Genomic DNA, 6,627 nt, shown 5'->3' with positions numbered 1-6,627 from the left:
TGCCAGATTTCTGAAGACACAGCTTGTTCCTCGCTCTTGGCTGGGGGGCACGCAAGGACCCCTTGAAGGGCGCTAGAGGGTCATGGGTGCCAGGATTAAAGCAGAGACCACGGGGGCTGGGGTCCAGAGAGAAGCCCCCCAGGCGAGGCGCTGGAGGAGAGAAACAGTAACAGCGCATGCCCACGGAGCCTGCTGTCCCGTGAGGGGCTGGCTGGGGGCGTGCACGAGCTGGCGGGTTCCCTGATGTCCCTTCAGTCAACCTGAAAGTACTGATATGGTTGACAAGAAGCGCGGAAACAGTGGCTTTGGGGAGTCCAGGCTGGGGGGGGCCTAGGGGATAGCAGGGTAGGGGGAACCCTGGCCTAAGCTGCTCATGTCTAGGTTGTGGAGAGCAGCTGGCCCCAGAAGGGTCTCTGGGGCCGCAGTGAGCAAGCCAGTGGCCCCCTGCCTGCACCCAGCCCCAGGCATCATGGAGGAGGGCAGAGGTCAGAGGCCCCTGGATGTCGGCCCTGGGTCTCTCCTCCCTGGGTCTCTCCTCTGGGGAAGTGGAATGAACGGCGGGGTCCTAACATAAGGCAACATCTAGGAGTGCGCGGAAGGGGGCACAGGACTGCGTGGGTGTCCCTCGTGGACCCAGCTGCCTGGGTCCAAGCCCCCAGAAGGAGAAGGGACCCTGCAGCTCTTCCTCCTCAGTCCAGACTGTCCCATGTCTCAGAGGACCAGCTACATAATTTGAAGGGCCCAGTGCAAAGCAAAAACGCAGGGCCCCGGTTTTAAAAGGTAAGAATTTCAAGTTTGCCACAACAGTTAACCAAGCACACAGCTCTCTGAGCACAGGTCACACCCCCAAAGTGTCAGCCCCCTGTGTCCTTCATACCTTGTGAAGCCAGGGGCCGCAGAAAGCAGAGTGGGGCATCTGTCTAACTAGAGAGCTCAGGCCACAGAGGACAGGAGCATCGGGGGGAGACACCCAGGACACTGGGAGCTGGAGGGACCCTGGGACCAGCCCTGGGCAAGGCTCCGGGGCAGTGCTGTACTCAGCTGGGACCCAAAGAATGAAGGGGGATGAGAAGGAAGGAGGAGGCGGGTGAATCAGAAAAGAGCTCCTCTTGGGGGGGCCGGGGCGGGAGGAGGAGAGGCACCTGGCTGGCCCTGGCAGTTAAGCATCCAGTTCATGGGTTCGAGCCCCAAGTCAGGCTCCACACTGACAGCGCAGAACCTGCTTGGGATTCTCTCCCTAGCTTTCTGCCCTCTCACCCACACACACTTTCTCTCTCTCTCAAAATAAATAAACTAAAATATATATATATATATATATATATATATATATATATATATGAAAATGGATAAGAGGGGCACCTGGGTGGCTCAGTCAGTTGAGCACCGACTTCGGCTCAGGTCATGATCTTGCAGGTCGTGGGCTCGAGATCCACGACAGGCTCTGTGTCGACAGCCAGCTCGGCGGCTGCTTCGGATTCTGTGTCTCCCTCTCTCTCCGCCCCTCCCCTGCTCTCTCTCCCTCCCCCCCTCCCCTACTTGTGCTCTGTCTCTGTCTCTCAAAATAAATAAATAAACATTATAAAAGAAAGAAATGAAACTGGACAGGAGCCTGTGAGGGACACAGAGCCTCTTCTCAGGCCTGCATTGCAGGAAGGTGTTCAAACTCAATCCTGAGAGCAAAGGGGCAGGGTGCAGGGGTCCTGGGTGTGCACCCCCTTCCTCTGGGTTCCCCGTGTCTCCTGCTGGGCCCTGTGGACAAGAGGCTCTAGGTGGAGACCACACTCGGGAACTTCCTCAGCCAAGGGCCCCAGGGGTGGCCTTGCTGCTGACCCCATTTCAGACCTCAGGGGCCCAGGCCTGGGCTGGCAGAGTGGGCAGGGGAGTGGGGTGCCTGCCTGGCTCGGCAGGAGGAAGGGAGGAAGGTCAGGGAGCCCACCTAGGGGGGCCAGTATGTCAGGACCCCGCCCGACACAGGGTGGGGAGCCTCCAACAGCCCTGGGGGTGACAGTGCCTCTTGTCCTGAAGGAGGGGTGGCGTTCCTGTGGCAGAAGGGCAAGGAGGTCAGTCCAGGCTGGGGACAGGTGGGGCAGCAGGGAGAGCAAAGTGGCCTGGCAGACAGTGTTGGGGGACAGACGGGGGTCGGGGCATCCTGGTGAGAGAGGCGTGTCTGCTGGGGGTGAAGGTGTCTCCCACAGGCATGGAGGGTTGGGAACTGTCAAAACATGTCCTTGACCCCAGTTCTGTCAGGGGCACAAGGAGGCAGCCAGTCCCAGGTCCCAGGAACATGAGGCTGGGAATATGGAACACAGCCCCAGGGCCTCCCCGCCACTGTCCCTGGCTCCTCCGTCCCCTCAGCAGGAACAGGACTCTACAGAAGAAGGAGCTGGTGACTGGGAACATTGCTGAGACCATGCCCCCTCCAAGCCAGCTGTCCAGAAGGATGGCGCCCCAGCTGACCAGCCCTCAGCCAGCTCCCGGCCTGGCTCCCGCCCTTCCACTCACCGGCCCTGGTTTCCTGGGGGTGTGACCTGGCTACCTCCAAGGACGTGACCTTGGTCTATTGCTGATCATTTGGGGAAAGAGGCACAGAGGCCATTCCAGGAGGCCTTTCAGGTAACAGTGATGACCACTGCCATTTTATGGGGCTGAGTCAATATGCCTGGCATCTCACGTGTGTAATGGGAGTGACCTTAAGTCAGGGTACAAATACGGATACATTTCAGTGTTTCTCATGGAGTCATGGAGTGTCAGCTCCTGTACCCTCCCTAGCAGAAAACTGAAGCAGGTTAGGACATTCCCAAGTGTCCCCCTTTGGCGTAAGAATTCTCTGGAGCTAGGGGTACCTGGGTGGCTCAGTCGGGTGAGCGTCCCACTTCGGTTCAGGTCATGATCTCATGGTTCGTGGGTTCGAGTCCCATGTTGGGTTCTGTGCTGATCGCTAGCTCAGAGCCTGGAGCTGCTTTGGATTCTGGGTCTCCTTCTCTCTCTGACCCTCCCCTGCTCATGCTGTCTCTCTCTCTCTCTCAAAAATAAATAAAACATTAAAAAATTTAAAACAAAGAATTATCTGAAGCTGGTTATTTTTCAGAAACAGCAGACACAGGAGAAGATCTGAAGAAGGAGTGGACGTTACTCTTTTGTAAGGGGACATTTAAACTTGTAAAGAAATCAGCACCCGGGTCTCCCTCTCTGTACCAGGAAGAGGAAGATGGCTGGAAATCGCAAGCGGTGCCCATGCAAGAGCAGGAGCTTAAAGCTGCCTAACAACCTGATCATGTTTGCTGTGCTTTTGCGGCTATGTTCCCACAACTCACCACCCTCTCCCTGCACCCCCCCCCCACACAATCTGTCCCAACATCTTTCTCTAATCTTTGGCTGAAGACAGTATTTAGGGTGGTGGCTTTGACCATTTCGAGGAACTTTACTCAGTTTTCCTAGGTTACCTCCTATGCATACAGGAGGCACCCATGTTGCTCAACTTCTGTTTATCTTTTATTACAGGGAAGTCAAAGACAAATTATTTTTTCTCCCTCTTGGAGCCCACTGACTCCCAAATGGCACAGAACTTCTAAGGCTTCCTCAGTAGAAACTCCAAACGGCCAGAGGCTCTGTTAAGTCTGTGCGGTCCTCCTTGGCTGTTGCCCGCCCCTCCACACGGTGGCGCTGTGGGGCACGGCCGGCGCAGGGCACGAGGTGGTGCAGGAGGCCCACACTGCACACAAGGTGCTCCTTCTCTCTCTTTTTAAAAATTCTTTTAATATGTATTTACTTTTGAGAGAGAGAGAGAGAGAGAGACAAAATGTGAGCCAAGCCGGGAGCGGTGGGGGGTCCGTGGGAGGGGGAGGGACAGAAAGAGGGGAGGACACAGAATCTGAGGCAGGCTCCAGGCTCTTGAGCCATCAGCACAGAGCCCAACGCAGGGCTCCAAGTCAGACGCTTAACCGACTTAGCCACCCAGGCACCCCAAAGTGATCGTTCTCTCTCTCTTTCTTTTTCTTTCTTTTTTTTTTTAACATTTATTATTTGTTTTTGAGAGACAGAGAGACAGAGTGTGAGCAGAGGAGGGGCAGAGAGAGAGAGGAAGACACAGAATCTGAAGCAGACTCCAGGCTCTGAGCTGTCAGTCCAGAGCCTGACGTGGGGCTCCAACCCACAAGACATGAGATCATGACCTGAGCCGAAGTCAGATGCTCAACCGACTGAGTCACCCAGGCGCCCCAAACAGATCCTTCTCTTAATCACCCTCACTAGCGCTGCCCTCCTTCCCCAAAGAGCAATAGTGAGTTAGGGGTACTGAGTCCTGCGGCTCTCAGTCACTTACACGGTCTGCTCTCGGGCTTTCTGTCCCTGAGAAACAAATTTCCAGGCCTCTCCTGACAAGAGATTTTAGTCACTCCTCAACCTAATCCTGGGGAGCCCGCAGGCAGGGGGGTGGGTCAAGCTGCTGGAACCCCATTTCGCATAACAATCAAGTGAAGAAACCGCTCCCAGGAGAAGGGCCCCAAAGCTACAGTGTGACAGCGCACGACTTGAGCTTAGCTCTGTGCTCCTTACACCCTCACCCTGCTGCCTCCCAAGAGCTTCAACCCTTTCTTTTTTCCCTTAGTGGTAACTTCAGGTGTGTTTGTGGATTTTTGCGCCAAAGTCCAGAGAGTGGAAAAATGTTATATCCAATGAGTGATTTGAAATCTGATATTCTGGTGTTTGGAGGAGCCCAGTAGTATTAGCCCTACAAGAAAAAAAATCCAGATAGGTCCTTAAAATACTGTAAAGAAGAACTTGTTTCAAAAATGCATTATGCTTGGGACACCTGGGTGGTTCAGTCGGGTAAGGTTTCACCTCTTGAATTTTGGCTCAGGTCATGCTCTCCCAGGTCGTGGGTTCGAGCCCTGAGTCAGTGCACTGTCAGTGCGGAGCCTGCTGGAGATTCTCTCTGTAAGAGTCACCTTAAGGTGGCGACTGAGCGGCCATTTCTCTGGGGGCTGGAGGAGAACACGTGCACAGACGACCCCCGCCCCTCACCTGCAGACCTGGAATGTCCCGCGCCAGTTTGAAAACAGCCAGTCATGAAGCTCCAGCTTCCCATCACCCTGACAGAGGAGGCAACCTATCCCATCCTGGCACATCCTTGAAATGCCCTTCTTTGATCATCTGCCCTCCCAAGATCAAACCCAGAACCCCCTCACCCATAACCTCCCCCCATTAAATCTTACACTCTCCCTCTCTGCCCCTCCCCTGCCTTTGAGTGCTATAAACAAACAAACTTAAAAACAAACTGCATTATGCTTTAAAGCACAACCCCCAAGCTGTCCAGTTCATTGTCCTTGAGCTATTTTGCAACTTTCTGAAAAATGGCAGGTACTGATGACTATGGAAACACTTGTCCAGAAGAGCTTTGACTTCTCTCCTCTCTGTGGAAAAACCAGTTTTGCCTCCGTTTGCAATTCCGTCCTGTCACTCCATGTCAATCTGTGCTTCTCAACATATCCCGTGACCTGGCTGTATCATCTGCTTGTTCTCATGTGAATAAAATAAGTTTTTGCCTCGAGGCTCAGTTTTATGTCTACACGAATTATAAATTTATCTTTTTCGGAAACTTCTTTTAACAAACTTCATTTATATTAAAATTCGGGGCGCCTGGGTGGCTCAGGTCAGAGTCATGCCTCTCTCTGAAAAATAAACATACATTGAAAAAAAAATTTTTTTTTTTTTAGAGATACAGAGACAGTGCGAGCAGGGGAGGGTCAGAGAAAGAGTGAGACACAGAATCGGAAGCAGGCTCCAGGCTCTGAGTTGTCAGCACAGAGCCGGACAGGGGGCTGGAACCCACCAACTGTGAGATCATGACCTGAGCCTAAACCAGATGCTTAACCAGCTGAGCCACCCAAGCGCCCGTGAAAATACAAATTTTTAATAAAAAAGTTAAAACGACACAAACATATTGTGGAGTGGAATGCAATTTTTGCATGTATTTCTAGTACAAAATTTGCATCCTGGACAAAGTTTACACCTTCCAGGTGAGCCAAGCCGCAGCGCCCAATCCCTTCCGACAGGACTCCAGCCCCGAGGCTGTTCTGAAAGGCTCCCCCGGGAGCTTTGAAAAACGCGGGCGTCCGGGTCCCAACCCAAGCAGTAACTTGCGAACCTCGGGAGAGGACAAAGTCTAGGTGTTTTAAACAGCTGACCAGGTCACCCGGACAAGCACCCCGCGGGGCATCTAGTGGCCCGGATGGGCATTTACTGACCCTGCTGTGCAGCAGGTGACCTATTAGTAAACTTTTTTAATCCGGTGGGGCCCAATCTACTAGGAATGCCCGGAATTCTCGCCCCCTCCCCTAGCAGCCGTCCCCCACTTGCACCCCCACCCCCACCCCAGGGGCTTGTAATCTCGGTGCAGAAAAGAGGTGCTGGCGGGCGCGGGCGGTCCCGCCATGCCAGGCCCGCCCCTGACTTTAGTGAGGACAATCGTGCTTTGCCGTCGCGGGGGAGAGTGGGGGGGGAGACGGGGAGGGGGCGCGGGGAGGAGCGCGGGTGAACGGTGGTGGCAGCCGCAGGACCCCAGGAGTCTGGGCAGAAGACGGGGAGCGCGGCGCCCCGCTCCCCCGGAGGGGCGCGCCCGACGGCTCC

This window comes from Suricata suricatta, chromosome 3 (assembly GCF_006229205.1).
Source record: "Suricata suricatta isolate VVHF042 chromosome 3, meerkat_22Aug2017_6uvM2_HiC, whole genome shotgun sequence".
In the NCBI taxonomy this organism is placed as follows: domain Eukaryota; kingdom Metazoa; phylum Chordata; class Mammalia; order Carnivora; family Herpestidae; genus Suricata; species Suricata suricatta.
The sequence above is the reverse complement of the archived record's forward strand: the minus strand, read 5'-3'. Positions refer to the sequence as shown.